Here is a 22785-nt window from a genome sequence, read left to right on the forward strand (position 1 = left end):
ACCCCACCTCCTCCCCACCACTGACAGCAGGAGAAGCAGCACAAGCCCAGGAGCATCGCCGCCATCGCCGCCGCCACCAGGGGCAGCAGCCGCAGCCCCTCAGGAGGGAGGGGGCGGGGGCTGGGAGGCCTGAGGCGGGTCGTGGTGGCAGCGGCGCGAGGTGGCCAGTGCGGCCAAAAGGTTGGCCCCGGGGGACGGCGGGGGTGGCCTGAATCGTGCTTGGGCTGGAGGTGCAGGGTCCCGGGGCCTCTGTGGCAGCGCTGCGCAAGCGTAGGCTAAAAGGGTGGTGGGGTCGCCGGCGAGGAGATGGGCAGGTGGCGGGCGGAGGGGAAGAAGAAAGGCTTCCCTGACCGGGAATCGAACCCGGGCCGCGGCGGTGAGAGCGCCGAATCCTAACCACTAGACCACCAGGGAGCGTCGGGGCTCGGTCCTCGCCTGCTCCCGCTGAACCCAGCGCCTCCGGGCCGCCCGCCCGCGCCACCGTGGTGCCCACACCCGGCCTTCGCAAGGCAAGGCCAGCCGCCCGCCGCGGCCCTGTCAGTCTGCCTGCCCTGGCGTGCCGTCTTGCTCTCAGCAGCCTCAAAACACTGCGCGCGCCGCCGGCTTCTCGCACACACGCCAAAAGCCGCGCGCCGGCTGCCTGGCTCCCTGCTCCCAGCTCTCTCTGCCCCGAATGCCCCTGCCGGGAGGGCGGCGGAGCTCAGCAAAAGGCCGGCCCGCTGCGTTGGCCGGGAATCGAACCCGGGTCAACTGCTTGGAAGGCAGCTATGCTCACCACTATACCACCAACGCTGCTCAGCCCGGGCCGCCGCCAGACGCCGGCCCCGGGCTCGCCCCAGCACACTCTCGCCGCCGCCGCCGCCGCCGCCGCATCCCTGCCTCGACGCCCGGTCAGCCGGAGGCTCTGCGCCGCCGCCGGCGCCACCGGCAGCCCACCAGCAGCCCCATCCGCGCCAGCTCTACGCAGCGGCCGGGATCCCCCGGCCCCAGCGTCCCCGGGGCGGCGCTCCCGCGGCATTGCGGTCCCCCGGCGTTCGCTCCCCGCCGCGGCCCGCGAAGGCCTCCGTCCTCACCCCCGGGGGGCAACGCGGGGCACGCAGCTTCCAGCAGCCAGCCGGCCAAAGCCCTTCTCCACCGTGCGCTGGGAGAGGCCACTTCCGACGACGACAGGGGGACACTGGAGCCAGCCGCCTGCAGGCGTCCCCGCGCTGTGCCGCCCCGCGCCGCTGGGGCGCGGCGAGCCCAGGAGCCCACTGGGGGCAACCGCTGTGGGCGGGCGGGCCGCAAAACCCGGCTATGGTCGGGCAAGGCCGTGGGGTGGCCAAGGAGGCCGTCGCTCCGCCGTGGCGACCGAGCGCCCGGAGACGACAAAGGGCTCAGGCCGGAGGGCTGCACCGGTAGAGGGGGTCGGCGGTGGCCAGGCCGGGCCCCGCCTGGCCCAAAGGCGGACGGAGGAGACGAAGGGCCCTTGGGGGCCAGGCGGCAGGACAGAGAGCCACCGCGGCCACCAAAAAGGCTGTGTTGCCTCCCCGTCGGGGAATCGAACCCCGGTCTCCCGCGTGACAGGCGGGGATACTCACCACTATACTAACGAGGACGGCGGCGACCGCTCAGCCGCCCGGCCGCTCTCGGGCTTCCGGGCTGCCTGCCCACGCCTCCCCGTGCCCACCACGGGCCCCGACCCGACCGCCCACCAAACCAACCGCCTCAGTCACAGAGGCGGCCCGCGACCCCGACAGGGACCCGGACCCCCCCGGGGCACTGGACACTCCTCGTGCGCGCCGCCTCTTGCCTCCAACGCGGCCATTCCGCCGGGAGAAGGGGGTCCGAGAAGGCAAGCGAGGCTGCGAGGACACGGTGGGCGCGCGCCGGCCCGCGTCTGGCGTGAAGGGGCGCGGGTGAGGAGGGGCCGGTCCGCCAAGGGCCGGGCTGGGTCCGGGGCGCGACCGGCGGCGCAGTCAGGCGCCTCGGCCGGCCCCGTCGCTCACCCACACCAGACGGCCGCCTGCCTGCCTGCCTGCCGGCCTGCCTGCCCGGCGCGGCGCACCGCGCGGCCCGCCACGGGCGCCGCGGCTCGCGCCGCGTCGGGTCTCAGCCAGGCGAGCGGCCACGCGCCCGCCCAGGCCCGCCGTCAGGATGGCCGAGCGGTCTAAGGCGCTGCGTTCAGGTCGCAGTCTCCCCTGGAGGCGTGGGTTCGAATCCCACTCCTGACAAGCCAGCCTTTTGGCCCGCCGCACGAACGCACCCGTCCTCCCCGCGCCACAGCCTTTCTCCACACACACCCGCCCCCTGCCACCTGCACCCCACAACCAGGACCCTTCAGTCCTTCTCAGCGCATCTTTCCTCCTCAGCTGGCTGCGGCTGCAGGTGCTGCTTTTCCGGCCTCCCCGCCTGCCCCTCGCCCACCCTCGCCCACCCTCCCCCTCGCACGGCCCCACCCCCGTCGGCGCCCACGCACGGAGCCCCGCGGCGGGTGGCAAGCCCTCCTCGCTTCGCCGGCGCTGCGACTTCTGCCTGCGGATCGGCCAACTCGCTCTCGCAGCCTTGCTTCCACGTCCGCCCCCCAAGGCCGCTCTCCCGCCGGCCGGCACCCTGTCGGCCGCGCCCGCCCCGCCGGCCCCCCTGCGCCACCCAGCCACACCGAGGCGGCCGAGCCCCCGCCTCGCCCGCCAGGGGGCTGCTGCGTGCCCTCCACGCTTCTCCGCCTTGCGGCCTCGGCCGGGCCACACCTGCCGGCCTCCCGCCCGGGACGCGCGCCACGCAGCCTTGCTGCGGGTCGGCGAACACCGGCCTTCCGTGCACGAGCCCGTCCCGGGAAGGGCGCTCGGCTGGGGTGGGAGCGGAAGCCCTTCGTGCCCGTCCAGCCCACCCACAGGCGCCCAGCCCGCGCCCCGGCCGTCGGCGCCACCGCGCCCGTTCCCGGTGGGGAAGCCGCAGCCCGGGCCGGAGCCAAGCCCGGCCTGGCGTGCTCCCTGCCTCAGCCGGCAGTCCCCGAGCCAGAGGCCGCTCTGCCCAAGGGCCCCTCCTCACCACCACCACCCACCCTGTCAGAGCGGAGCGCCCGGGAGCGCGGTCGGCCAGAGCGCAGGAGCCAGGCTCACACGCCTTTGGGTCCTCGGGCCTGAGCGCCGCTCGGGGCGGCGGCGGGGGCGCCCCGGGGCGTCGCGCTCCCGCGCCCGCGCGCAGCCCGCACAGGCCGAGCCCGGGGTCCCGGCCCCCGCCCGCAGTGGCACGCCCCATCGCGCCCCGGCCGGAAAGCCAGCCCACCAGACGGATTTTGAGTCGGGACCCGGCAGGTCGCTGAGAGGAACGCCGGCGCGCGGCTGCGGCGACCACGCAGCGACTGCCTCCGCCTGGGATCCCGGCGCCGGGCAGACGGCGTCGGCGCCTGGGCCCCTCGGGCGACACCGACAGCGTCGCGACGGCCGTGGTCGGCGCAGAAGGCGCGGGACGGGCCGAGTGGGCCGGCGGCACGCCGCCCCGGGGTCCCTCCGAGAGCGCCGCGCCCCGGGGTCCCGCACGGGCCCGGATCCTGGCTTTCAGGGCGGCCGCCCGTCGTCTCCTGCTCCGATGGAGCAGACAGATGCCCACGGGCGAGCGGTGAGCAGTGACGGGTGGGTGGCGGCCAGCGCCTCTGGGGCAGCGTCGGGCGGCGGCGGCCACCGGTGCATGGGTGGTTCAGTGGTAGAATTCTCGCCTGCCACGCGGGAGGCCCGGGTTCGATTCCCGGCCCATGCAACCCCAGCGTCCCCTTTTGGTCCCGCACTGCAGCCCCAGAGCCGAGCTAGGTCTGCCCGCTCAAAGGCACTCAAGGAAGCGCTCCTGCAACCGCTGGCTGCTACCTGCCGCCCGCTGCCTCTCCCACGCAGCTGCCCACGACCCCTCCCGCCCCCACACACGGTCCTGCTGCCAAGCCGCCATGGCCCCAAGCCCTGCGGGCTCAGCCGCCCGTGCGCCCAGACACCTCCCTTGTGCTTGCTGGCTTCCTCGCCCGGACCCAGCCGGTGGCTCAGGGATTGCGCTGGAAGGCACACCCCACGGCTCTGGCAGCCGCCGGCCCCACCTCTTCACCTTTCCCAACGTCTGTCTCCAAGCTCCCTGGCTCACTCTCCCCACACTCCGAGAATCACTCACCCTCCGTTTGCACAGCCAGGAGCAAGGAAGTTGCCACATCTGGCAAGGATACCTCCCTTGTCCCTGGAGGGTCCCTGGAGCATCGTCTTGCAGGAGGAGTTCCTCAGAAGGCCACACACTCCCGGCCCTGGGCCCAGATCGGTTTCCAACAGCAACGCCCTCACCACCTCACACACCACCCCCTCCCCTGAAAACCTCCTGCCCGTCTCACCTCAGCATCAGCCCTGCTCTGCCAGTAACACCACCTCAGCCTGCGCCCTCACCATGCCCCTGCTCGCCCAAATGCACCCATCCCACCCAACCCCCACCCCGGCTCCCCACCTCCCCCATCTCCGCTACGCCCCCCCCCCGCCCCACCCCGCCCGCGCGGGCACACACACACACACACACACACGCACACACGCACACGCACACACACACGTCCGGTTCCTCCCCGAGCCATCCCAAATCCTACTCTTGTCAAGGAACCTGCCTTTGCGTTTGTCCCACTGGCCCGTCTCCCCCAGCCCCCACCCCAACCCTTGGCCTGCTCCTTTATCTGCTTCTTCCAACGCGAGTAGAACTGATTTACTTTCCTGGGTTCGTCTCAGGTGCACGGCACAGTGCTTCAGTCCCCTGTTCTTTTCCAGTGGAGGTTAAGGCGAGATACGAATACAGATCTCATGCTACAGAGGAAAGCTTTGTTGCTTATCTCCTCTGAGTATACTAGTTCCTCTCTCTTGATCCGACTCCAACTTCGTCCGTCCGCTGCCTCTCCCCTTGGGTAGCCCTATGGACGTTTTCTACGTCTGAACGTCGGTTGCCCCTTTGCACATAGATTCATTTGCATTCATTGGCACAGTCCACAGAGCTTTGTCGCTCTCCACCCGACTCACTTCACTCAGTGGACCCCTTCTATGGGTCCGTCCAGCGTTGGGGCCCGTGGCGATGGCCGCTCCTTCTTGGAGGCTGCGTCAGATTCCACGGTACACACATACCTCTTCTTCTCGTGCCGGCCACGTGCCGCCGGGCACTTGGGCGTTCCCCAAGTCTCGGCTCAGGCACAGAGGGCTGCGATGACCCTGGGGGATGCCTGCATCTCTTCCCATCAGGGATGTTGTCTTTTCCCGATGGGTACCCGGGATTGGGTTTGCTGGATCATGACATAAGCTCTTCTTTTTCCTATTGCTGGACTGATCCTCGACTGATTGACTTCCAGGGAGCAGTAGTTGTTGTTCTGGAAGTGTAGCTGATCTACACCCTGGTGTCCGTTTCCGCTGGACAGCGTAGTGACTCAGTCCTGTTTGTGTACCATGATGTTTTCAGATCGGTTTCCATTACAGGGGGTGACAGGAGATTGGATCCTCTTCCCTGTGGTATCCTGTGTGTCTTTGGTGGTCGTCTCCTTTCTACTCAGCACTAGTACGGTGTATCCGTTGAGCCCGGCTCTTCATTCATTCCTCCGTCCCTGACTTTGCCCTTGGGAAGCCCAAAGCTGCTTTCCTGCCTCTCGGGGGCTGTCGCTGTTTGGCACAGGGATGAATTTGTACCACACTTTCGACTCCACCCATCTGTGATCTTGTCTGTTTGACTTCCCTCAGCAAGGGTCATATTCTGCAGCTCCGGCCGCTGTTGCTGCCAGTGACGCTACGTGACTCTTGTGGACGGCTCAGGGACATCCTGTTCTCTCCCTTTCTCTGACAGCGCATCTTCGTGGGTGAGCCGCTGGGGATGGGCACTAGGGGCTTCTCCCCGTCTTGGCTATGGCAAACGGTTCTGCTACGGCCGTGGGGTTTGCATGTGCCTTTCTGAATGAAGAGTTAAGCCTTTCACGGACATGGACCCCGCTCGCCTGTCTCCCGCTTACTTACTTACCTATGTATTCATAGGTAACTTTTGAAAGCTACTCCAAAGTCGTAGTAGCGGTTGTTGTGGAAGTAGAGTGGATTTCCAACACTGTGCTCCTTTCCGATGGACCGCAAGGTGATTCTGGTTTCCAGGTACAGATTTCAGATTTCATGTATGTTTTCAGACTCTTTTCCACTTGAGGTTATTACAGGGCACTGACTCCTTTTGCCTGTGTTGAACTGGACAACCTTGGTCCGTCTCCCTTTATAGGCGGTCCTGCGTATCTGTTCGTTGCAGCTCCAGAGTCATCCCTCCACCGCTGCCTTTCTGCCTGCGTTACCCTAAGGCGGTGTTCTGCGTGAGTCGGTCTCTCTTCGGCAGATAGGCTCGTTTTATAGCCTTTTGCACGTTCCACAAGCCTTTGTCCAGCTCAGTCTGATATTCTCCACCAGGTCTAAGAGTCGCTAGGTCCATCATTGCTCGTGACAAATGGCAATCCTTTCCTTTCTTCTCTAGGACCGAGTGATCGTTCCATGGGACATCTGTGCCACATCTCCCTGGGCCCGCCGTCTGTGGATGGGCACTGGGGTTTCTTCCGTGTCGTGGCTATGGCAACTGGCGCTGCAGTGTGCTCGGCGGCGTATGGACCTGTAGACCTCGCCCAGGCGTGTTCTCTGCGGGTATGTACCCAGGACGGGGTGTGCTCGGTCAGATGGGAGCTCTCTTTGGGCCTCATGAAATCCCAGGCATCCCCGCTGCCAAACACCACCCCCATCCCACCCTGAGCGCCCAGCAGTGGCACACCCGAGACCGGACATCAGGTCCTGATGAGTGGGGACTTGGGTCTCCGGGGCGGGACGGTGGGCCCACCCTGTGCCGACCGCGTGCGGCCCCCGTTCTGGCACTCCGTTTCTGTGGCTCGCTTGCCAGCGTCCTAGCCAGCGCCCGGAGCCCCAGCCCACCGCCGAGCCTGAGCAGTCTGGGGCACCGCGCCCCAGGGTGGCACGCACGCTCACACGGCGTGCTCTACCACCGCCTCCCTCACGCCACCGCCGCCTCACGGTCACCGCCTGCCCTCTGCCTCTCCCGCCAGCCCCCAGGCTCGGCCCCATCTACCCGCCACCGTCCCCCTGCAGCCCCGGGCCATCTCTCACACGTCCTGCCCTGCCCTGGCACTCACCAGTGCGGGCCTGCGTCCGGCTCCGCAGACCCGCCCCTACCACCCGCCCACCCCGACCGCAGACCTGTCCCAGCCTCACACATGTGCCTGGCACGGCGTCACCACAGCCTCCACCCTTCTGCAGAGGCCCTGCTCGAGTGGCCAGCCCATCTTTCGGCCAGGTCCCCGCGAGCCCCACGCCTCCCCTTCCCGCCGGCCCTCCACGCAGACGCCCCGCCCAAGCGCCCCTGGGCCCGCCTCCCTGCGCCGCCCCCTCCCCCTGCGATGGCTCTGCTCCGGTCCCTGATCCACGTGGGGGCGTGCACCAGCCATGGCCCCAGGCACCCTCGTCCCGCAGTCTCACCCACGCACGCTGACGCCCACGGCCCGGCAGGGGCGTCGAGGAAACCTCCTGCGGCGCCGGCGAACACGCGTCGGGCCGCAGGGGCTCCTTCTCCCCAGGGGACACGCCTTTGTCCCGTCGCCCCCGAGCGAGCCGCCCTCGCCGCACGGTGGTGCCCTTCGTCGGCCGTCCACTCCCCCACCCCTCCAAAGGACACAGTCGTTCAACAGTCGTGAAACCCTTTGGAGATAGACGGGCCCAAGATTGGGTAAGAGGAGACTGTGGTGGGCGATGACCCCCGGGGAGAGTTCCTAGGGGAAGACGAAGACAGTATGTGGAGGGGAGGGAGTCGATCCTGGACAGACAGTTTGGAGAGAATGGCAAAGTAGTAGATGTCATATCTAGGGCAGGGGTGCGTGGAACAGGGCGCTTGTGTGTGTGTGTGTGTGTCTGGGTGTGGGTGCGCCCGGGTGCCCAACTTTGGTTAGTTGTCGGGGACGGACATCTGGGTAAACCTTGCCTCACTCCGGTAGGATTGAGAGCTGTGGTCAGGCAAGGGAAACACCATGTTGGTCGGCTTGTCCACCCTGGCCGGCATCGCTGCCTCGGGCGCATCTGCCGCCTCCCGGCTGGTTGGCTGGGTTTTCCCGGCCGGCCCGGCCCGCCGGGATCTGCGTGCTCTCTCACTTCCCCCGCGCGGTGCTGTGACTCGCAGCACAGGCCCACATTCGTCTTCACCCCCTTTGGCTCGGGGAGAGCGAAGAAGAACTCAAGAGCCTCTTGATGAAAGTGAAAGAGGAGAGTGAAAAACTTGGCCTCAGACTCAACATTCAGAAAACTAAGATCGTGGCATCCGGTCCCATCACTTCATGGCAAATAGATGGGGAGACAATGGAAACCGGGAGAGACTTCATTTGGGGCGGGGGCTCCCACAAATCACTGCAGTCGGTGGCCGCGGCCATGAAATTAAAAGACGTCCGCCTCTTGGGAGGAAAGCTATGACCAAGCTAGACAGCATGTCGAAAAGCAGAGACGTGACGCTGCCACGAGGGTCCATCTCGTGAAAGTCACGGTCTGTCCAGCAGTCACGGACAGATGTGAGAGTTGGAGTATAAAGAAAGCTGAGCGCTGAAGAATCGATGCTTTTGAACTGCGGTGTTGGAGAAGACTCTTGAGAGGAGATCCAACCAGTCAATCCCAGAGGAAATGAGTCCTGAATATTGACTGGAAGGCCTGAGGCTGAAGCTGACACTTCAGTCCTCTGGCCACCTGAGGCAAAGGACTGACTCCCTGGAAAAGACCTCGATGGAAGGCAGGAGGAGACGGGGACGACACGACACGCCAGAAGGTGAGATGGTTGGATGGCACCGCCGACTCGATGGACACGAGTTTGAGCAAGCTGCGGGAGTTGGTGATGGCCAGGGAAGCCTGGGCTGCTGCAGTGCACTGAGCGACTGAACCCATCGATACCGATGCCTCCCGGGCGCCGTGGTCCGCCTCCCAGAGCCCACTCAGGACCAGAGCTCACTTGGAGTCACCGGCGGCGCACGGGAGTCACAACCAGCCCGGGACCTGGCACTCAATGGCCAAGCCGCCCAGAGAGGTGGCTGGGCATGCGGGACATGGGAAGGCAGGCGTGTCTGTGGCCACTGGCCCCACTCCCAGAGGCAGATCCCCCTCGCTCGTCTTCGGCTGTGGCCACCGCCGCGGCCGCTGCCGGCCCACGCTGGCGACCACCACAGCCCACGCCCTGACCCCTATCCCCACCCGCCCTGTCCGACCCCACCTCCTCCCCACCACTGACAGCAGGAGAAGCAGCACAAGCCCAGGAGCATCGCCGCCATCGCCGCCGCCACCAGGGGCAGCAGCCGCAGCCCCTCAGGAGGGAGGGGGCGGGGGCTGGGAGGCCTGAGGCGGGTCGTGGTGGCAGCGGCGCGAGGTGGCCAGTGCGGCCAAAAGGTTGGCCCCGGGGGACGGCGGGGGTGGCCTGAATCGTGCTTGGGCTGGAGGTGCAGGGTCCCGGGGCCTCTGTGGCAGCGCTGCGCAAGCGTAGGCTAAAAGGGTGGTGGGGTCGCCGGCGAGGAGATGGGCAGGTGGCGGGCGGAGGGGAAGAAGAAAGGCTTCCCTGACCGGGAATCGAACCCGGGCCGCGGCGGTGAGAGCGCCGAATCCTAACCACTAGACCACCAGGGAGCGTCGGGGCTCGGTCCTCGCCTGCTCCCGCTGAACCCAGCGCCTCCGGGCCGCCCGCCCGCGCCACCGTGGTGCCCACACCCGGCCTTCGCAAGGCAAGGCCAGCCGCCCGCCGCGGCCCTGTCAGTCTGCCTGCCCTGGCGTGCCGTCTTGCTCTCAGCAGCCTCAAAACACTGCGCGCGCCGCCGGCTTCTCGCACACACGCCAAAAGCCGCGCGCCGGCTGCCTGGCTCCCTGCTCCCAGCTCTCTCTGCCCCGAATGCCCCTGCCGGGAGGGCGGCGGAGCTCAGCAAAAGGTCGGCCCGCTGCGTTGGCCGGGAATCGAACTCGGGTCAACTGCTTGGAAGGCAGCTATGCTCACCACTATACCACCAACGCTGCTCAGCCCGGGCCGCCGCCAGACGCCGGCCCCGGGCTCGCCCCAGCACACTCTCGCCGCCGCCGCCGCCGCCGCCGCATCCCTGCCTCGACGCCCGGTCAGCCGGAGGCTCTGCGCCGCCGCCGGCGCCACCGGCAGCCCACCAGCAGCCCCATCCGCGCCAGCTCTACGCAGCGGCCGGGATCCCCCGGCCCCAGCGTCCCCGGGGCGGCGCTCCCGCGGCATTGCGGTCCCCCGGCGTTCGCTCCCCGCCGCGGCCCGCGAAGGCCTCCGTCCTCACCCCCGGGGGGCAACGCGGGGCACGCAGCTTCCAGCAGCCAGCCGGCCAAAGCCCTTCTCCACCGTGCGCTGGGAGAGGCCACTTCCGACGACGACAGGGGGACACTGGAGCCAGCCGCCTGCAGGCGTCCCCGCGCTGTGCCGCCCCGCGCCGCTGGGGCGCGGCGAGCCCAGGAGCCCACTGGGGGCAACCGCTGTGGGCGGGCGGGCCGCAAAACCCGGCTATGGTCGGGCAAGGCCGTGGGGTGGCCAAGGAGGCCGTCGCTCCGCCGTGGCGACCGAGCGCCCGGAGACGACAAAGGGCTCAGGCCGGAGGGCTGCACCGGTAGAGGGGGTCGGCGGTGGCCAGGCCGGGCCCCGCCTGGCCCAAAGGCGGACGGAGGAGACGAAGGGCCCTTGGGGGCCAGGCGGCAGGACAGAGAGCCACCGCGGCCACCAAAAAGGCTGTGTTGCCTCCCCGTCGGGGAATCGAACCCCGGTCTCCCGCGTGACAGGCGGGGATACTCACCACTATACTAACGAGGACGGCGGCGACCGCTCAGCCGCCCGGCCGCTCTCGGGCTTCCGGGCTGCCTGCCCACGCCTCCCCGTGCCCACCACGGGCCCCGACCCGACCGCCCACCAAACCAACCGCCTCAGTCACAGAGGCGGCCCGCGACCCCGACAGGGACCCGGACCCCCCCGGGGCACTGGACACTCCTCGTGCGCGCCGCCTCTTGCCTCCAACGCGGCCATTCCGCCGGGAGAAGGGGGTCCGAGAAGGCAAGCGAGGCTGCGAGGACACGGTGGGCGCGCGCCGGCCCGCGTCTGGCGTGAAGGGGCGCGGGTGAGGAGGGGCCGGTCCGCCAAGGGCCGGGCTGGGTCCGGGGCGCGACCGGCGGCGCAGTCAGGCGCCTCGGCCGGCCCCGTCGCTCACCCACACCAGACGGCCGCCTGCCTGCCTGCCTGCCGGCCTGCCTGCCCGGCGCGGCGCACCGCGCGGCCCGCCACGGGCGCCGCGGCTCGCGCCGCGTCGGGTCTCAGCCAGGCGAGCGGCCACGCGCCCGCCCAGGCCCGCCGTCAGGATGGCCGAGCGGTCTAAGGCGCTGCGTTCAGGTCGCAGTCTCCCCTGGAGGCGTGGGTTCGAATCCCACTCCTGACAAGCCAGCCTTTTGGCCCGCCGCACGAACGCACCCGTCCTCCCCGCGCCACAGCCTTTCTCCACACACACCCGCCCCCTGCCACCTGCACCCCACAACCAGGAACCTTCAGTCCTTCTCAGCGCATCTTTCCTCCTCAGCTGGCTGCGGCTGCAGGTGCTGCTTTTCCGGCCTCCCCGCCTGCCCCTCGCCCACCCTCGCCCACCCTCCCCCTCGCACGGCCCCACCCCCGTCGGCGCCCACGCACGGAGCCCCGCGGCGGGTGGCAAGCCCTCCTCGCTTCGCCGGCGCTGCGACTTCTGCCTGCGGATCGGCCAACTCGCTCTCGCAGCCTTGCTTCCACGTCCGCCCCCCAAGGCCGCTCTCCCGCCGGCCGGCACCCTGTCGGCCGCGCCCGCCCCGCCGGCCCCCCTGCGCCACCCAGCCACACCGAGGCGGCCGAGCCCCCGCCTCGCCCGCCAGGGGGCTGCTGCGTGCCCTCCACGCTTCTCCGCCTTGCGGCCTCGGCCGGGCCACACCTGCCGGCCTCCCGCCCGGGACGCGCGCCACGCAGCCTTGCTGCGGGTCGGCGAACACCGGCCTTCCGTGCACGAGCCCGTCCCGGGAAGGGCGCTCGGCTGGGGTGGGAGCGGAAGCCCTTCGTGCCCGTCCAGCCCACCCACAGGCGCCCAGCCCGCGCCCCGGCCGTCGGCGCCACCGCGCCCGTTCCCGGTGGGGAAGCCGCAGCCCGGGCCGGAGCCAAGCCCGGCCTGGCGTGCTCCCTGCCTCAGCCGGCAGTCCCCGAGCCAGAGGCCGCTCTGCCCAAGGGCCCCTCCTCACCACCACCACCCACCCTGTCAGAGCGGAGCGCCCGGGAGCGCGGTCGGCCAGAGCGCAGGAGCCAGGCTCACACGCCTTTGGGTCCTCGGGCCTGAGCGCCGCTCGGGGCGGCGGCGGGGGCGCCCCGGGGCGTCGCGCTCCCGCGCCCGCGCGCAGCCCGCACAGGCCGAGCCCGGGGTCCCGGCCCCCGCCCGCAGTGGCACGCCCCATCGCGCCCCGGCCGGAAAGCCAGCCCACCAGACGGATTTTGAGTCGGGACCCGGCAGGTCGCTGAGAGGAACGCCGGCGCGCGGCTGCGGCGACCACGCAGCGACTGCCTCCGCCTGGGATCCCGGCGCCGGGCAGACGGCGTCGGCGCCTGGGCCCCTCGGGCGACACCGACAGCGTCGCGACGGCCGTGGTCGGCGCAGAAGGCGCGGGACGGGCCGAGTGGGCCGGCGGCACGCCGCCCCGGGGTCCCTCCGAGAGCGCCGCGCCCCGGGGTCCCGCACGGGCCCGGATCCTGGCTTTCAGGGCGGCCGCCCGTCGTCTCCTGCTCCGATGGAGCAGACAGATGCCCACGGGCGAGCGGTGAGCAGTGACGGGTGGGTGGCGGCCAGCGCCTCTGGGGCAGCGTCGGGCGGCGGCGGCCACCGGTGCATGGGTGGTTCAGTGGTAGAATTCTCGCCTGCCACGCGGGAGGCCCGGGTTCGATTCCCGGCCCATGCAACCCCAGCGTCCCCTTTTGGTCCCGCACTGCAGCCCCAGAGCCGAGCTAGGTCTGCCCGCTCAAAGGCACTCAAGGAAGCGCTCCTGCAACCGCTGGCTGCTACCTGCCGCCCGCTGCCTCTCCCACGCAGCTGCCCACGACCCCTCCCGCCCCCACACACGGTCCTGCTGCCAAGCCGCCGTGGCCCCAAGCCCTGCGGGCTCAGCCGCCCGTGCGCCCAGACACCTCCCTTGTGCTTGCTGGCTTCCTCGCCCGGACCCAGCCGGTGGCTCAGGGATTGCGCTGGAAGGCACACCCCACGGCTCTGGCAGCCGCCGGCCCCACCTCTTCACCTTTCCCAACGTCTGTCTCCAAGCTCCCTGGCTCACTCTCCCCACACTCCGAGAATCACTCACCCTCCGTTTGCACAGCCAGGAGCAAGGAAGTTGCCACATCTGGCAAGGATACCTCCCTTGTCCCTGGAGGGTCCCTGGAGCATCGTCTTGCAGGAGGAGTTCCTCAGAAGGCCACACACTCCCGGCCCTGGGCCCAGATCGGTTTCCAACAGCAACGCCCTCACCACCTCACACACCACCCCCTCCCCTGAAAACCTCCTGCCCGTCTCACCTCAGCATCAGCCCTGCTCTGCCAGTAACACCACCTCAGCCTGCGCCCTCACCATGCCCCTGCTCGCCCAAATGCACCCATCCCACCCAACCCCCACCCCGGCTCCCCACCTCCCCCATCTCCGCTACGCCCCCCCCCCCGCCCCACCCCGCCCGCGCGGGCACACACACACACACACACACACACGCACACACGCACACGCACACACACACGTCCGGTTCCTCCCCGAGCCATCCCAAATCCTACTCTTGTCAAGGAACCTGCCTTTGCGTTTGTCCCACTGGCCCGTCTCCCCCAGCCCCCACCCCAACCCTTGGCCTGCTCCTTTATCTGCTTCTTCCAACGCGAGTAGAACTGATTTACTTTCCTGGGTTCGTCTCAGGTGCACGGCACAGTGCTTCAGTCCCCTGTTCTTTTCCAGTGGAGGTTAAGGCGAGATACGAATACAGATCTCATGCTACAGAGGAAAGCTTTGTTGCTTATCTCCTCTGAGTATACTAGTTCCTCTCTCTTGATCCGACTCCAACTTCGTCCGTCCGCTGCCTCTCCCCTTGGGTAGCCCTATGGACGTTTTCTACGTCTGAACGTCGGTTGCCCCTTTGCACATAGATTCATTTGCATTCATTGGCACAGTCCACAGAGCTTTGTCGCTCTCCACCCGACTCACTTCACTCAGTGGACCCCTTCTATGGGTCCGTCCAGCGTTGGGGCCCGTGGCGATGGCCGCTCCTTCTTGGAGGCTGCGTCAGATTCCACGGTACACACATACCTCTTCTTCTCGTGCCGGCCACGTGCCGCCGGGCACTTGGGCGTTCCCCAAGTCTCGGCTCAGGCACAGAGGGCTGCGATGACCCTGGGGGATGCCTGCATCTCTTCCCATCAGGGATGTTGTCTTTTCCCGATGGGTACCCGGGATTGGGTTTGCTGGATCATGACATAAGCTCTTCTTTTTCCTATTGCTGGACTGATCCTCGACTGATTGACTTCCAGGGAGCAGTAGTTGTTGTTCTGGAAGTGTAGCTGATCTACACCCTGGTGTCCGTTTCCGCTGGACAGCGTAGTGATTCAGTCCTGTTTGTGTACCATGATGTTTTCAGATCGGTTTCCATTACAGGGGGTGACAGGAGATTGGATCCTCTTCCCTGTGGTATCCTGTGTGTCTTTGGTGGTCGTCTCCTTTCTACTCAGCACTAGTACGGTGTATCCGTTGAGCCCGGCTCTTCATTCATTCCTCCGTCCCTGACTTTGCCCTTGGGAAGCCCAAAGCTGCTTTCCTGCCTCTCGGGGGCTGTCGCTGTTTGGCACAGGGATGAATTTGTACCACACTTTCGACTCCACCCATCTGTGATCTTGTCTGTTTGACTTCCCTCAGCAAGGGTCATATTCTGCAGCTCCGGCCGCTGTTGCTGCCAGTGACGCTACGTGACTCTTGTGGACGGCTCAGGGACATCCTGTTCTCTCCCTTTCTCTGACAGCGCATCTTCGTGGGTGAGCCGCTGGGGATGGGCACTAGGGGCTTCTCCCCGTCTTGGCTATGGCAAACGGTTCTGCTACGGCCGTGGGGTTTGCATGTGCCTTTCTGAATGAAGAGTTAAGCCTTTCACGGACATGGACCCCGCTCGCCTGTCTCCCGCTTACTTACTTACCTATGTATTCATAGGTAACTTTTGAAAGCTACTCCAAAGTCGTAGTAGCGGTTGTTGTGGAAGTAGAGTGGATTTCCAACACTGTGCTCCTTTCCGATGGACCGCAAGGTGATTCTGGTTTCCAGGTACAGATTTCAGATTTCATGTATGTTTTCAGACTCTTTTCCACTTGAGGTTATTACAGGGCACTGACTCCTTTTGCCTGTGTTGAACTGGACAACCTTGGTCCGTCTCCCTTTATAGGCGGTCCTGCGTATCTGTTCGTTGCAGCTCCAGAGTCATCCCTCCACCGCTGCCTTTCTGCCTGCGTTACCCTAAGGCGGTGTTCTGCGTGAGTCGGTCTCTCTTCGGCAGATAGGCTCGTTTTATAGCCTTTTGCACGTTCCACAAGCCTTTGTCCAGCTCAGTCTGATATTCTCCACCAGGTCTAAGAGTCGCTAGGTCCATCATTGCTCGTGACAAATGGCAATCCTTTCCTTTCTTCTCTAGGACCGAGTGATCGTTCCATGGGACATCTGTGCCACATCTCCCTGGGCCCGCCGTCTGTGGATGGGCACTGGGGTTTCTTCCGTGTCGTGGCTATGGCAACTGGCGCTGCAGTGTGCTCGGCGGCGTATGGACCTGTAGACCTCGCCCAGGCGTGTTCTCTGCGGGTATGTACCCAGGACGGGGTGTGCTCGGTCAGATGGGAGCTCTCTTTGGGCCTCATGAAATCCCAGGCATCCCCGCTGCCAAACACCACCCCCATCCCACCCTGAGCGCCCAGCAGTGGCACACCCGAGACCGGACATCAGGTCCTGATGAGTGGGGACTTGGGTCTCCGGGGCGGGACGGTGGGCCCACCCTGTGCCGACCGCGTGCGGCCCCCGTTCTGGCACTCCGTTTCTGTGGCTCGCTTGCCAGCGTCCTAGCCAGCGCCCGGAGCCCCAGCCCACCGCCGAGCCTGAGCAGTCTGGGGCACCGCGCCCCAGGGTGGCACGCACGCTCACACGGCGTGCTCTACCACCGCCTCCCTCACGCCACAGCCGCCTCACGGTCACCGCCTGCCCTCTGCCTCTCCCGCCAGCCCCCAGGCTCGGCCCCATCTACCCGCCACCGTCCCCCTGCAGCCCCGGGCCATCTCTCACACGTCCTGCCCTGCCCTGGCACTCACCAGTGCGGGCCTGCGTCCGGCTCCGCAGACCCGCCCCTACCACCCGCCCACCCCGGCCGCAGACCTGTCCCAGCCTCACACATGTGCCTGGCACGGCGTCACCACAGCCTCCACCCTTCTGCAGAGGCCCTGCTCGAGTGGCCAGCCCATCTTTCGGCCAGGTCCCCGCGAGCCCCACGCCTCCCCTTCCCGCCGGCCCTCCACGCAGACGCCCCGCCCAAGCGCCCCTGGGCCCGCCTCCCTGCGCCGCCCCCTCCCCCTGCGATGGCTCTGCTCCGGTCCCTGATCCACGTGGGGGCGTGCACCAGCCATGGCCCCAGGCACCCTCGTCCCGCAGTCTCACCCACGCACGCTGACGCCCACGGCCCGGCAGGGGCGTCGAGGAAACCTCCTGCGGCGACGGCGAACACGCGTCGGGCCGCAGGGGCTCCTTCTCCCCAGGGGACACGCCTTTGTCCCGTCGCCCCCGAACGTGCCGCCCTCGCCGCACGGTGGTGCCCTTCGTCGGCCGTCCACTCCCCCACCCCTCCAAAGGACACAGTCCTTCAACAGTCGTGAAACCCTTTGGGGATAGACGGGCCCAAGATTGGGTAAGAGGAGACTGTGGTGGGCGATGACCCCCGGGGAGAGTTCCTAGGGGAAGACGAAGACAGTATGTGGAGAGGGAGGGAGTCGATCCTGGACAGACAGTTTGGAGAGAATGGCAAAGTAGTAGATGTCATATCTAGGGCAGGGGTGCGTGGAACAGGGCGCTTGTGTGTGTGTGTGTGTGTCTGGGTGTGGGTGCGCCCGGGTGCCCAACTTTGGTTAGTTGTCGGGGACGGACATCTGGGTAAACCTTGCCTCACTCCGGTAGGATTGAGAGCTGTGGTCAGGCAAGGGAAACACCATGTTGGTCGGCTTGTCCACCCTGGCCGGCATCGCTGCCTCGGGCGCATCTGCCGCCTCCCGGCTGGTTGGCTGGATTTTCCCAACACCCACCCCGGCTCCCCACCTCCCCCATCTGCGCTACGCCCCCACCCGCCCCACCCCGCCCGCGCGGGCACACACACACACACACACACACACACGCACTCCTGCCTTCCATCGAGGTCTTTTCCAGGGAGTCAGTCCTTTGCCTCAGGTGGCCAGAGGACTGAAGTGTCAGCTTCAGCCTCAGGCCTTCCAGTCAATATTCAGGACTCATTTCCTCTGGGATTGACTGGTTGGATCTCCTCTCAAGAGTCTTCTCCAACACCGCAGTTCAAAAGCATCGATTCTTCAGCGCTCAGCTTTCTTTATACTCCAACTCTCACATCTGTCCGTGACTGCTGGACAGACCGTGACTTTCACGAGATGGACCCTCGTGGCAGCGTCACGTCTCTGCTTTTCGACATGCTGTCTAGCTTGGTCATAGCTTTCCTCCCAAGAGGCGGACGTCTTTTAATTTCATGGCCGCGGCCACCGACTGCAGTGATTTGTGGGAGCCCCCGCCCCAAATGAAGTCTCTCCCGGTTTCCATTGTCTCCCCATCTATTTGCCATGAAGTGATGGGACCGGATGCCACGATCTTAGTTTTCTGAATGTTGAGTCTGAGGCCAAGTTTTTCACTCTCCTCTTTCACTTTCATCAAGAGGCTCTTGAGTTCTTCTTCGCTCTCCCCGAGCCAAAGGGGGTGAAGACGAATGTGGGCCTGTGCTGCGAGTCACAGCACCGCGCGGGGGAAGTGAGAGAGCACGCAGATCCCGGCGGGCCGGGCCGGCCGGGAAAACCCAGCCAACCAGCCGGGAGGCGGCAGATGCGCCCGAGGCAGCGATGCCGGCCAGGGTGGACAAGCCGACCAACATGGTGTTTCCCTTGCCTGACCACAGCTCTCAATCCTACCGGAGTGAGGCAAGGTTTACCCAGATGTCCGTCCCCGACAACTAACCAAAGTTGGGCACCCGGGCGCACCCACACCCAGACACACACACACACACACAAGCGCCCTGTTCCACGCACCCCTGCCCTAGATATGACATCTACTACTTTGCCATTCTCTCCAAACTGTCTGTCCAGGATCGACTCCCTCCCCTCCACATACTGTCTTCGTCTTCCCCTAGGAACTCTCCCCGGGGGTCATCGCCCACCACAGTCTCCTCTTACCCAATCTTGGGCCCGTCTATCTCCAAAGGGTTTCACGACTGTTGAACGACTGTGTCCTTTGGAGGGGTGGGGGAGTGGACGGCCGACGAAGGGCACCACCGTGCGGCGAGGGCGGCTCGCTCGGGGGCGACGGGACAAAGGCGTGTCCCCTGGGGAGAAGGAGCCCCTGCGGCCCGACGCGTGTTCGCCGGCGCCGCAGGAGGTTTCCTCGACGCCCCTGCCGGGCCGTGGGCGTCAGCGTGCGTGGGTGAGACTGCGGGACGAGGGTGCCTGGGGCCATGGCTGGTGCACGCCCCCACGTGGATCAGGGACCGGAGCAGAGCCATCGCAGGGGGAGGGGGCGGCGCAGGGAGGCGGGCCCAGGGGCGCTTGGGCGGGGCGTCTGCGTGGAGGGCCGGCGGGAAGGGGAGGCGTGGGGCTCGCGGGGACCTGGCCGAAAGATGGGCTGGCCACTCGAGCAGGGCCTCTGCAGAAGGGTGGAGGCTGTGGTGACGCCGTGCCAGGCACATGTGTGAGGCTGGGACAGGTCTGCGGTCGGGGTGGGCGGGTGGTAGGGGCGGGTCTGCGGAGCCGGACGCAGGCCCGCACTGGTGAGTGCCAGGGCAGGGCAGGACGTGTGAGAGATGGCCCGGGGCTGCAGGGGGACGGTGGCGGGTAGATGGGGCCGAGCCTGGGGGCTGGCGGGAGAGGCAGAGGGCAGGCGGTGACCGTGAGGCGGCGGTGGCGTGAGGGAGGCGGTGGTAGAGCACGCCGTGTGAGCGTGCGTGCCACCCTGGGGCGCGGTGCCCCAGACTGCTCAGGCTCGGCGGTGGGCTGGGGCTCCGGGCGCTGGCTAGGACGCTGGCAAGCGAGCCACAGAAACGGAGTGCCAGAACGGGGGCCGCACGCGGTCGGCACAGGGTGGGCCCACCGTCCCGCCCCGGAGACCCAAGTCCCCACTCATCAGGACCTGATGTCCGGTCTCGGGTGTGCCACTGCTGGGCGCTCAGGGTGGGATGGGGGTGGTGTTTGGCAGCGGGGATGCCTGGGATTTCATGAGGCCCAAAGAGAGCTCCCATCTGACCGAGCACACCCCGTCCTGGGTACATACCCGCAGAGAACACGCCTGGGCGAGGTCTACAGGTCCATACGCCGCCGAGCACACTGCAGCGCCAGTTGCCATAGCCACGACACGGAAGAAACCCCAGTGCCCATCCACAGACGGCGGGCCCAGGGAGATGTGGCACAGATGTCCCATGGAACGATCACTCGGTCCTAGAGAAGAAAGGAAAGGATTGCCATTTGTCACGAGCAATGATGGACCTAGCGACTCTTAGACCTGGTGGAGAATATCAGACTGAGCTGGACAAAGGCTTGTGGAACGTGCAAAAGGCTATAAAACGAGCCTATCTGCCGAAGAGAGACCGACTCACGCAGAACACCGCCTTAGGGTAACGCAGGCAGAAAGGCAGCGGTGGAGGGATGACTCTGGAGCTGCAACGAACAGATACGCAGGACCGCCTATAAAGGGAGACGGACCAAGGTTGTCCAGTTCAACACAGGCAAAAGGAGTCAGTGCCCTGTAATAACCTCAAGTGGAAAAGAGTCTGAAAACATACATGAAATCTGAAATCTGTACCTGGAAACCAGAATCACCTTGCGGTCCATCGGAAAGGAGCACAGTGTTGGAAATCCACTCTACTTCCACAACAACCGCTACTACGACTTTGGAGTAGCTTTCAAAAGTTACCTATGAATACATAGGTAAGTAAGTAAGCGGGAGACAGGCGAGCGGGGTCCATGTCCGTGAAAGGCTTAACTCTTCATTCAGAAAGGCACATGCAAACCCCACGGCCGTAGCAGAACCGTTTGCCATAGCCAAGACGGGGAGAAGCCCCTAGTGCCCATCCCCAGCGGCTCACCCACGAAGATGCGCTGTCAGAGAAAGGGAGAGAACAGGATGTCCCTGAGCCGTCCACAAGAGTCACGTAGCGTCACTGGCAGCAACAGCGGCCGGAGCTGCAGAATATGACCCTTGCTGAGGGAAGTCAAACAGACAAGATCACAGATGGGTGGAGTCGAAAGTGTGGTACAAATTCATCCCTGTGCCAAACAGCGACAGCCCCCGAGAGGCAGGAAAGCAGCTTTGGGCTTCCCAAGGGCAAAGTCAGGGACGGAGGAATGAATGAAGAGCCGGGCTCAACGGATACACCGTACTAGTGCTGAGTAGAAAGGAGACGACCACCAAAGACACACAGGATACCACAGGGAAGAGGATCCAATCTCCTGTCACCCCCTGTAATGGAAACCGATCTGAAAACATCATGGTACACAAACAGGACTGAATCACTACGCTGTCCAGCGGAAACGGACACCAGGGTGTAGATCAGCTACACTTCCAGAACAACAACTACTGCTCCCTGGAAGTCAATCAGTCGAGGATCAGTCCAGCAATAGGAAAAAGAAGAGCTTATGTCATGATCCAGCAAACCCAATCCCGGGTACCCATCGGGAAAAGACAACATCCCTGATGGGAAGAGATGCAGGCATCCCCCAGGGTCATCGCAGCCCTCTGTGCCTGAGCCGAGACTTGGGGAACGCCCAAGTGCCCGGCGGCACGTGGCCGGCACGAGAAGAAGAGGTATGTGTGTACCGTGGAATCTGACGCAGCCTCCAAGAAGGAGCGGCCATCGCCACGGGCCCCAACGCTGGACGGACCCATAGAAGGGGTCCACTGAGTGAAGTGAGTCGGGTGGAGAGCGACAAAGCTCTGTGGACTGTGCCAATGAATGCAAATGAATCTATGTGCAAAGGGGCAACCGACGTTCAGACGTAGAAAACGTCCATAGGGCTACCCAAGGGGAGAGGCAGCGGACGGACGAAGTTGGAGTCGGATCAAGAGAGAGGAACTAGTATACTCAGAGGAGATAAGCAACAAAGCTTTCCTCTGTAGCATGAGATCTGTATTCGTATCTCGCCTTAACCTCCACTGGAAAAGAACAGGGGACTGAAGCACTGTGCCGTGCACCTGAGACGAACCCAGGAAAGTAAATCAGTTCTACTCGCGTTGGAAGAAGCAGATAAAGGAGCAGGCCAAGGGTTGGGGTGGGGGCTGGGGGAGACGGGCCAGTGGGACAAACGCAAAGGCAGGTTCCTTGACAAGAGTAGGATTTGGGATGGCTCGGGGAGGAACCGGACGTGTGTGTGTGCGTGTGCGTGTGTGCGTGTGTGTGTGTGTGTGTGTGTGCCCGCGCGGGCGGGGTGGGGCGGGGGGGGGGGGCGTAGCGGAGATGGGGGAGGTGGGGAGCCGGGGTGGGGGTTGGGTGGGATGGGTGCATTTGGGCGAGCAGGGGCATGGTGAGGGCGCAGGCTGAGGTGGTGTTACTGGCAGAGCAGGGCTGATGCTGAGGTGAGACGGGCAGGAGGTTTTCAGGGGAGGGGGTGGTGTGTGAGGTGGTGAGGGCGTTGCTGTTGGAAACCGATCTGGGCCCAGGGCCGGGAGTGTGTGGCCTTCTGAGGAACTCCTCCTGCAAGACGATGCTCCAGGGACCCTCCAGGGACAAGGGAGGTATCCTTGCCAGATGTGGCAACTTCCTTGCTCCTGGCTGTGCAAACGGAGGGTGAGTGATTCTCGGAGTGTGGGGAGAGTGAGCCAGGGAGCTTGGAGACAGACGTTGGGAAAGGTGAAGAGGTGGGGCCGGCGGCTGCCAGAGCCGTGGGGTGTGCCTTCCAGCGCAATCCCTGAGCCACCGGCTGGGTCCGGGCGAGGAAGCCAGCAAGCACAAGGGAGGTGTCTGGGCGCACGGGCGGCTGAGCCCGCAGGGCTTGGGGCCACGGCGGCTTGGCAGCAGGACCGTGTGTGGGGGCGGGAGGGGTCGTGGGCAGCTGCGTGGGAGAGGCAGCGGGCGGCAGGTAGCAGCCAGCGGTTGCAGGAGCGCTTCCTTGAGTGCCTTTGAGCGGGCAGACCTAGCTCGGCTCTGGGGCTGCAGTGCGGGACCAAAAGGGGACGCTGGGGTTGCATGGGCCGGGAATCGAACCCGGGCCTCCCGCGTGGCAGGCGAGAATTCTACCACTGAACCACCCATGCACCGGTGGCCGCCGCCGCCCGACGCTGCCCCAGAGGCGCTGGCCGCCACCCACCCGTCACTGCTCACCGCTCGCCCGTGGGCATCTGTCTGCTCCATCGGAGCAGGAGACGACGGGCGGCCGCCCTGAAAGCCAGGATCCGGGCCCGTGCGGGACCCCGGGGCGCGGCGCTCTCGGAGGGACCCCGGGGCGGCGTGCCGCCGGCCCACT

General features: G+C 66.0%; 11 non-coding genes across 11 annotated transcripts; 4 read left to right on the forward strand and 7 right to left on the reverse strand.

Annotated features, from left to right (window-relative positions):
• Positions 1 to 342: 342 nt before the first annotated feature.
• Positions 343 to 414, reverse strand: TRNAE-CUC (transfer RNA glutamic acid (anticodon CUC)). The gene has a single exon. It is a non-coding gene; the product is annotated as a tRNA-Glu (tRNA).
• Positions 415 to 720: 306 nt separating this feature from the next.
• Positions 721 to 792, reverse strand: TRNAG-UCC (transfer RNA glycine (anticodon UCC)). The gene has a single exon. It is a non-coding gene; the product is annotated as a tRNA-Gly (tRNA).
• Positions 793 to 1525: 733 nt separating this feature from the next.
• On the reverse strand, positions 1526 to 1597 carry TRNAD-GUC (transfer RNA aspartic acid (anticodon GUC)). The gene has a single exon. It is a non-coding gene; the product is annotated as a tRNA-Asp (tRNA).
• Positions 1598 to 2130: 533 nt separating this feature from the next.
• TRNAL-CAG (transfer RNA leucine (anticodon CAG)) lies at positions 2131 to 2213 on the forward strand. The gene has a single exon. It is a non-coding gene; the product is annotated as a tRNA-Leu (tRNA).
• A 1454-nt stretch (positions 2214 to 3667) lies between these two features.
• On the forward strand, positions 3668 to 3738 carry TRNAG-GCC (transfer RNA glycine (anticodon GCC)). Its single transcript has one exon. It is a non-coding gene; the product is annotated as a tRNA-Gly (tRNA).
• A 5846-nt stretch (positions 3739 to 9584) lies between these two features.
• TRNAE-CUC (transfer RNA glutamic acid (anticodon CUC)) lies at positions 9585 to 9656 on the reverse strand. Its single transcript has one exon. It is a non-coding gene; the product is annotated as a tRNA-Glu (tRNA).
• Positions 9657 to 9962: 306 nt separating this feature from the next.
• On the reverse strand, positions 9963 to 10034 carry TRNAG-UCC (transfer RNA glycine (anticodon UCC)). The gene has a single exon. It is a non-coding gene; the product is annotated as a tRNA-Gly (tRNA).
• A 733-nt stretch (positions 10035 to 10767) lies between these two features.
• On the reverse strand, positions 10768 to 10839 carry TRNAD-GUC (transfer RNA aspartic acid (anticodon GUC)). Its single transcript has one exon. It is a non-coding gene; the product is annotated as a tRNA-Asp (tRNA).
• A 533-nt stretch (positions 10840 to 11372) lies between these two features.
• On the forward strand, positions 11373 to 11455 carry TRNAL-CAG (transfer RNA leucine (anticodon CAG)). Its single transcript has one exon. It is a non-coding gene; the product is annotated as a tRNA-Leu (tRNA).
• A 1454-nt stretch (positions 11456 to 12909) lies between these two features.
• On the forward strand, positions 12910 to 12980 carry TRNAG-GCC (transfer RNA glycine (anticodon GCC)). The gene has a single exon. It is a non-coding gene; the product is annotated as a tRNA-Gly (tRNA).
• Positions 12981 to 22505: 9525 nt separating this feature from the next.
• On the reverse strand, positions 22506 to 22576 carry TRNAG-GCC (transfer RNA glycine (anticodon GCC)). Its single transcript has one exon. It is a non-coding gene; the product is annotated as a tRNA-Gly (tRNA).
• Between the last annotated feature and the right edge of the window lie 209 nt (positions 22577 to 22785).

This window comes from Muntiacus reevesi, unplaced genomic scaffold (assembly GCF_963930625.1).
Source record: "Muntiacus reevesi unplaced genomic scaffold, mMunRee1.1 SCAFFOLD_221, whole genome shotgun sequence".
In the NCBI taxonomy this organism is placed as follows: Eukaryota; Metazoa; Chordata; class Mammalia; order Artiodactyla; family Cervidae; genus Muntiacus; species Muntiacus reevesi.